The sequence below is a fragment of the Rutidosis leptorrhynchoides genome, chromosome 3, assembly GCF_046630445.1.
Source record: "Rutidosis leptorrhynchoides isolate AG116_Rl617_1_P2 chromosome 3, CSIRO_AGI_Rlap_v1, whole genome shotgun sequence".
In the NCBI taxonomy this organism is placed as follows: domain Eukaryota; kingdom Viridiplantae; phylum Streptophyta; class Magnoliopsida; order Asterales; family Asteraceae; genus Rutidosis; species Rutidosis leptorrhynchoides.
The window spans coordinates 589,749,376-589,758,018 of NC_092335.1; the positions used below are offsets into that span (position 1 = coordinate 589,749,376).

At 34.7% G+C, this 8,643-nt stretch overlaps 1 long non-coding RNA gene across 5 annotated transcripts; it reads right to left on the reverse strand.

Annotated features, from left to right (window-relative positions):
* Window positions 1–224: 224 nt before the first annotated feature.
* Window positions 225–3,061, reverse strand: LOC139898756 (uncharacterized). Of its 5 annotated transcripts, none has more exons than XR_011777129.1 (6): window positions 2,615–3,061; window positions 1,444–2,017; window positions 1,155–1,354; window positions 910–1,071; window positions 643–813; window positions 225–490 (listed from the first exon to the last, which is right to left on the reverse strand). It is a non-coding gene; the product is annotated as an uncharacterized lncRNA (long non-coding RNA). The 5 variants fall into 5 exon arrangements; XR_011777131.1 differs by having other exon boundaries at window positions 226–490; window positions 643–772; XR_011777132.1 differs by having other exon boundaries at window positions 643–1,071; window positions 1,444–2,002.
* Between the last annotated feature and the right edge of the window lie 5,582 nt (window positions 3,062–8,643).

An 8,643-nucleotide genomic window follows, 5' to 3' on the forward strand; every position in this document is an offset into this window, starting at 1 on the left:
TTATTAATATTAAAATTAAAATTAAAATAATAATAATAATAAAAATAAAATAAAGTTGGCTGTTTGTTGGAGGCTAAACATTTTGGGCCGTTTGTTGGGCTTTTAAGCCTTAAAAATGGTGGATCTAAACACTAGTAATTTACACTTATTTAAAGACAAGTGAATTCACGGTCAAAAATATACATTAATAAAATAATAGAGAGTAGTTATATTTCTTTAGGACATTTTATCAAACAGCTTTTATGTACAAGCCTTGTGCCATAGGCCCATGATTTTTGATGCAACCTATTGCATAAATTTACATAAATATAACAATTTATCGCTTAATTATCTAACATGTTTTTTATAAATAAAGAGAGAAAAAATAAACATTCTTAACATGCTTTTAACCATTGAGAAGTAGGCATGTAGCCCATGAAAGTATTGAATAAAGACATGAAATCATGCTTGTTGAAACAAATAAACAATAACAGTCGTCTATGTAAGAGGCCTGCAACAAAAAACGAAAGTATGAGCAATTGAGCATCTCAACATGTGCATCGCTACACAAAATAAAATTAAAAAGAAAAAATTATAATTCAAACATGATAACATATACAATGAAAATATAACGAAAAAAATAGTCATCGACAATAAATTTACCTTGTACGCTTCCATAAGTTACCTTGATTCCCACACAAGATGTGTTTTGCTTAATCATAACCACGGCAAAACTACCACTGTACCACATATGATCTTGTATCTAAACAAGCAATTGGTCGACCGCGCGTTGCTGCGATTTTTTCCGTTGTCGAATGGTTTTAAGTTAACATACTGAGCAGACAATAATTTATTTACATAATACATAAAAGTTTATATACAAAAGTTAACATACATATAGTAATACAGATATAAGTAAACATTACATACATATTGCTTGCTACAAAAGAGGTTGCAAAAGATGATAGAAAGTACACAATGTATTGCTGGCTACGAAATAGGTTGCAAAAGATGATTGACATAAGGCCTATGTACAAAGTGGGCGTCTTATGCAACGTTACTCCTCTTTCTTTTGTTCCTTTGTAGGTGTATCTGTTTGGAGAAGTTTTTGTTAGGGTGTGATTGTTGGTATTATAGATTATTTTGATATGATGTGTATGAAAATCTGTATTTACCTGGCTCAAATGATAGTTGCCGTTTGGTTGGTGTGTCAGTTTCTTGTGGAGGATATGTAACGACTATTTAAACGTTTTGTGCGAGTGTAGATGTTTTTAGAAACTTTTGACTGAACAGCAGCAACAATAGGATTTAGCAGCAGTAGCAGTAGCACTCAGCAACAGATTAGCAGCAGTAGGGGTAGAAACAAAATGTATAACTACATAAAACAATAAAATTATATCAATTTAAACAAAAAAAGTAGCCCTATGTGTTAGAAGAAATAGCAAAAGTTTAACAAATGAATACCTGGGCATTATACTCTTCTTTCACCGACTTGAACAACTCATTTGTACGTTGTAGCCACTGGAATTCAAAATCATTAAATCGAAATCTAATTCTATGTATAAATCATTAACATCCACACAGCTGACTAACATAATCATTATTAACAATATCTAAATCATTAAAAGGTTGCAAATATTCAATAGTTCTAACGATATAGCTAACAGTACTATCGAGTGTTTATATTATAATCCTCAACTATAAATTTGTAAACCAAATTCAGCATGATCACAAAAAATCAAAGTTGGGCGTTAAAATTGTACGTTACACATCTATATGTTCTCCGTGTTGTGCAAGTTATCAATTAACCAACCGTAACCTTAAGTACATCATTTTTTTCATAAGAGTTGTAAGCATCATGGTGACAGGAAAACAAAACTGACAGTTACTAGTATCGAAAACTTCAAAACTTTTTGAACTAACCTTTTGTATATCTTTAAGCTGAAATAAAAACAAAAAGGCAACCCAACAGCAGTTGTCGTGACAGGAATGCACGCTTATGTCAACTCGTCACTTGAAGGGCCTTCCCTGTCAGACTCTAAGTATAAACAGTGAGTAAAATCTATAACCCGGATTATGATTTTACATGTAAATTAAACTTGACTAAATTAGAGCTGCTCTCAAGTTAAATACAGTGTTACACTCAGAAAAGTGTTTGATTCAAGCTTATGCAGTTGAACTTATTTGTAATTAGATGAAAGTTGTGCAAGAAAAGAAAACTGAATTCACTTTCCATGCATTTAGGATCACCCTTAATCCAAGAGGTCAATATATCCTTAAATTACTTATGCAGATCATCATTAATAAAATCACACATAAAACCCTAGTTCCAACAGTTAAATTTTACTAAATGTTACATTAATCCAAATTAGAGCTAACCTTTAATCTAAATTATCAGAAGAACATTATGAGCCAAACATGGTTAGCCCGTTTATTCAATTATTAAAATTACACAAACCCTAATCAATATTCTCACAATCAGCATCCAAAATCAACAAAACCTTAATTTAAAGATTACTAAAACCCACCGAAAATCAGAAACCCAAAAAAGTCCATGAGCTGATATCACAAACTCAACAATCCCTAAATTAAATTTAATATTCATACAAAAGAAAAAAAAAAAAAAAAAACTTACCACAGCTCTTGATTGAATCATTAGCATCAAACTCAACTTTCGCATGATAAAAATGGAAGATAAGACGATAGCGTGAAGAACACGATGGTGGTTGCGCCGTTGACCATGAAGGTATAGCGTAAATCAATAAATCCCTAAATCAAAGTTAAAAAAAATTAGCAGCGGCAGCGATGGTGGTAGGAGAAGCGACGAAGGTGGTGGTTGCAGTAACGAAGGTGGGCAGCGATGGTGGTAGCAGAGACGACAGAAATCCCTAAATCAACGTTAAAAAATAGCAGCTGCGGCGATGGTGGTAGGAGAGGCGACGGCGGTGGTGATTGCAGCAACGACGATGGGCGCCAATGGTGGTAGACAGACGACGGCGGTGGTGATTGAGGCAACGACGATGGGCATCTTTGGCGGTCTGTGGAAACTCCTGGAAACTTATATGGTATGTTGTTTGGTAGTTGAAGATAAAAATATGAAAGGAAAAAAATGCCTCTATTGTTGATGAATAGTAAAAAAATTTGCTCAAATGTTTTTTTTTTTTTTTTTTTGGGTAAAGGGTATCACCCGATGAATCTTATAAAAATAATGAAATAATCGTTACAATGAAGGACAACAATGACTATAGACGACGCTCTATAGCCTCTCAAACATCCAAACTAGAATTACACTAGCCAACATGAGCAACAAGCTCAACACAAAAAAGACATTGAAGTTAATAGATCTTCCAATCTGATTTTAGTTTCAATGATTGAGGCGTACTCTTCCATTTTAGACTCATAAGTTTCATCCGAACCGTAGAGTATATAGCTTCATAAACCTGAAGGTGTGATCTTCGTTTCTTCTTAAAAACTCTATTGTTACGCTCCTGCCACAACCCGTAAACAGAGGCTGCATATAGAAGCTTTACCACAAGAATCCTACCAACATTTCGATTTGCAAAAGGGGACACGAGCAACATGAAATCTTTCCAATGATCACTAAAAATAGGGAAATCCATATGCTTCTTTACACAAGACCACACTTGTTTAGAGAAAATGCAATTAAAGAACAAGTGCTCGTGTGAGTCGGGGACCTGATTACATAATGAACACACCAAAGGACTACCTGGTATTCTCTCCAATTGATTTAATTTATCCTGAGTTTTGAGTTTCTCACCCATAACAAGCCATAAGACAAAGGCATGCTTCGGGATACATTGGGAAAACCAAACAACCTGTGTCCACGGAAGAACAGGTGCTCTTGTTCGAACAAAATCCCAAACCATATGGACAGAAAAATCACGCAAGGATCCTGCAGTATCTTTCAACATGACAATATCCTTACCTTCTGAAAAATTAGGAGGTTCAATTGCACTTAACTGAGGGAACCGAGATACCCATTCCAAAGGCCACCCCCACTGTTGGTTATGAGTTATTTCATGCACAGAGCTAGCGATATTAAAACCTGCACCATAAATCATTCGAGAAGTTAAAAAAGAAGATAGAGGTCCAATATCAGACCATATATCAAACCATGCAGAAGTAGTATTGCCATTCCGAATGACATGGAAAAAGTTACCCTTTAACTCATCCCGAATACCCAAAATTTTCCGCCAACTCCAACTAGCATTTACCGGAATATCAATATCCCAGAAATTACGTCCAGCTAGTTTATAAGAGTGTATCCACGCCACCCAAAGAGATTCTTTATGAGCAAGAATACGCCAAATGTGAGTTGAGATAAGAGCAATATTCCACTCTCCCAACCTCTTTATACCAAGCCCACCTTCTTCTTTTGGGACACACACCTCTTTCCATTTGACTTTCGCCTTACCTTTCTTCATCGCTCCCTGACACCATAAAAACCCCCTCATCAAAGCTTCTATATCTTTTATAATGGCACTCGGGAGCATAAGGACAGATTGCCAGTAGACTTGCATTGACGAAAGAACTGAAGTAATAAGTTGAAGGCGACCTCCAAAGGATAAAAACTTGTTTTTCCAATTCTCAACCCTATTGCGCACATTGTCAACAAGGATCTTGCAATCCTTATGGTGCAAACGAGTTGAAATAAGGGGAACCCCAAGATATTTGACGGGAAAGGTGCCTTCTTCAAACGGGAGCATAGAAAAGATCTGGTCTTTTACAACTTGCGAGACATTTGCAAAGAATACCATACTTTTCGGCAAACTTGGAACCAACCCAGACCAATTTTTAAAATCTTCCAACGTAGCACTAATCACCTTTACAGAACAAACATCCGCATACGAGAAGATAAATAGATCATCTGCGAAACACAAGTTAATAATCTCATGTTCATCACATTTAGGATGGAATCGAAAATTATCCGACTCATGGGCATTACGAGCCAACATAAGAGTAAGCACCTCCATTACGAAAGTAAATAAATACGGGGATAGGGGATCTCCCTGTCTTAACCCACGCTTACCCTGAAAGAAACCATGAAGCTCTCCATTTATATTAATTGAGAAAGAAACAGTGGTGACACATTTCATAATCCAACGAATCATGACTCGGTGAAAGCCAAACTGTCTTAAAGTGTACTCAAGAAAATCCCAACTCACCGTGTCATAAGCTTTTTGAATGTCCACTTTAAAGGCACAACGAGGCGTACCTTTGTCTATATGATAATTTCTCATCAACTCTTGAGTAAGAAGGATATTATCCGAGATACGTCTACCAGGAACAAACGCCGACTGATTAATATTTATTACATCCTCCAGTCTACCTTTGATGCGGTTTGTGATAATTTTGCTAATGCATTTATAAAGGACATTGCAACAAGCTATAGGACGAAAGTCAGTTACTTTACTTGGAGATAGAACCTTTGGAACCAAAGTAATAATCGTGTGATTGAGGTCCTTCAGGAGTTGGCCATTCTTAAAGAAATCCTGGATTGCAACCGTCACCTCTTCCCCAATAATATCCCATGACGATTTAAAGAATTCTGCGGTGTAACCATCCGGCCCCGGAGATTTATTATTTCCAATATCAAACATTGCGTCCTTTACCTCCTTACACATCACAGGACGTATCATAAAAGTAGCTTGATCTGCACTTAATTTCCTTGTAAACATCTCATCAGGCATGTTCAAATTTGTAGTATCAGATGGTGTACCCAAAAACTTAGTATAATGCGATACAAATAAGGAAGGCACTGCATCACCTTCCACCAAGTTTCCCGTGTTGTCCTCAACAACAGTGATTCGATTTCTTTGCGTTTTGCCCTTTACAACTTTGTGAAAGTAGCTAGTATTTTGATCCCCTACTTTTAGCCAATTAATCTTAGCTTTTTGGTACAGGAAACGCTCTTCATCCAGAACCGCGGCATTGTATGCTCGCAACAACACACAATGATCTTCTCTTGCTTCTATCGAGAAAGGATTTTTATCCAAATTCTTCTGCACCTCTTCCAATTCAGTCTTTAATTTCTCAACCTTAGCATGTATATTTCCTTGCTGCCATACTAATTTTCTAAGCGGTCTCTTGAGGTCACGCAGTTTCTTAACCACCTGGAACATATTATACCCCACAAGAACTCTCTGCCACCCTTTCTTTACAATATCATCAAAACCTTCTTTATAGACAATAAAATTGGTGAACTTAAACGTTTTATGTCTCGTTAAACTAATCGAGGGAATCTTTAGGATAGCAGGACTATGATCAGAAATCCGGTAAGGCTGGAAGACAGCATATGCTTCAGGAAAATCATTAACAAACACATCGTTAGCCATTACCCTATCAATCTTTTTAAGAATACCATCTAAGGAGTTTGGACGCTGGTTCCAAGTATACTGTAAACCAGTGTGGTTTACATCAGTCATACACATTTGATTCACACAAGCACGAAACTCCCTCATAGCAATGGTAGGATATGAACCCCCTGTAGTAGAATCTTCAAGGTTTAGGGCTACATTAAAGTCACCCATCAATATCCAAGGATGATTACCCACAAAGGATGTGTGTAAACACAGATTATCCCATATAGTACGCCGATGGATATAGTAATTTTTGGCATACACAATAGAAACATATATCCTTTTACTGTCCCGAATCATATCAACAAGACAATGGATGACCTGGTCAGATGTATCAATGATCATTACATTTACAACCATCGGGTTCCATCCAATGATAATACGCGTACCACCATTACTCACGATGTGTTTGTTAATGATTACTCAAATGTAATATTATTAATATTAATTAGTTGACAACAAATATATGAAAAATTAAATAAATTACGGAGTAAATATTCTAGACACATGGAGAAACTTTTCACATATGAATCAAAATTAGTAAATTCAAAACTCTAAATTTAAAAAGATCTCGAGTGACGAAAGATGAAGATGAAATATGAGATGTGTGTGTTTAATTTTTAAAGAAAAGAAAGTGTTGTAATTCCCTAAGTTCAACCAACTTTCTTCTTGGACAAGTATATATTTTGTAATTAGTGTTTCTTGGACTTAAAGTCGTAGTAAATATTAACCATATCTACTAATAACAATCATGTTTTTGGCCGTTTCTTCTTTTGGTCAATGTAGTTTCGGCCAAGGGAAATTTTTGTCAGATGGATAACACATGAGAGTAGAAAATATAAATATTTAAGGGTAGAATTTTTAATTGTTTAGGGAAATGAAATGTAATTTTAGGGGTTAAAATTTAACTTTTTAAATTTAATATAATAATAATAATAATCATTAAATAAAACTCACTCAATACTTTAACGCGATTTTTTTTTCGCCGCGAGTTACGTTGTTTCGTCATCACCGTTCAACTCGAAATAATTTTATGAACAAAACGTAACTAATTATATTCGAAACAGAGTTCATTTTTTAAGGGAACATTATATATATAAACTCAACTAACTGTATCAAATAGGTGGCAAGAACAAGTGGTAAGTTAATGAGTTCTTAAGGGAAAAGACAAGAGTTCAAGTCCTCATGCCCCTTTTTTCTTTCTTTTTGTTCTTAATTTTTTTTTATCTCAGTTCTCCCCCAACAATAGTTTCATAAAAGACGTTAAAGTGTTCTACCGCAATGGGCGGACCATTAGGTACATTTGTTTTCCTTGGATAGAGTTAAGAAAACACTATAACCGATCATGTTGTTAGTATTTGCTTTTAATAAAAATAAAGAAAAGAAATAATCAACAAAACGAACGTTACTTTCGATATTATTTTTCTTTTCTTTAGATATTGTGTTCTCGAAATTTTAGGTACCAATCAACGTATATCCATATGTAACCGCAGCAACGCACGGTCAAAACTCTTTCTAGTTTACTACTAATATGCCGATTTTAAATATATCAATTATTTATTAATTTTTATTTTGTGTTTTTTAATAAGAATAATGACATCATGTTCAAGTAAAATTAAGGGTTAATTAGTTAAATGATTACATTATCATTTTAGAACTTTATATATTATATATGTATATAGATAGAAGTGCTACTCACATGTCTAAATCACAATGTTTGTGCAGGCATTAATCAAAAAGTAAAGAATCTTATTAGGTCTCATATTTTGATTTTTCCTGAACATTTTTACCGTAAACTATTTGTTTTCATTATTCAGCAGCATACAGACTTTTTGGTGACATAACGTGGCATCGGAGGATCCCTGGGTTCCAGATGTTCGAGGCTAACCTGTCATGGGAAGTTAATGTGCTCGTTCATAAGATGGTTCCTTGTTTAAAATAAAAAGACTTTTAGGTCAAATCTTTTTTACAGACATGGTTCGCAGATCTTCAGACAAAAAATGCCTTAAAAACAAAAACACCTTATACAAATACGTTTTCTATTATTTTATCGCGTTAATGAAAATCTTTAAATGTATTTCTTTTTTAGAAAAATTATTATTGTATTATTGTATTATTATCATTATTACAAATACTAATAATAATATATAAATGTATATGAATAAGGAAACCCGAAAGAGGGCTAAACTCGAAATGAATTCACGAAGTACAAATGCTAATACCATAGACTTCCGTGAGTCCGAATACGTTGGTCAACTCCTCGACATCATCGTCGTTCTCATAT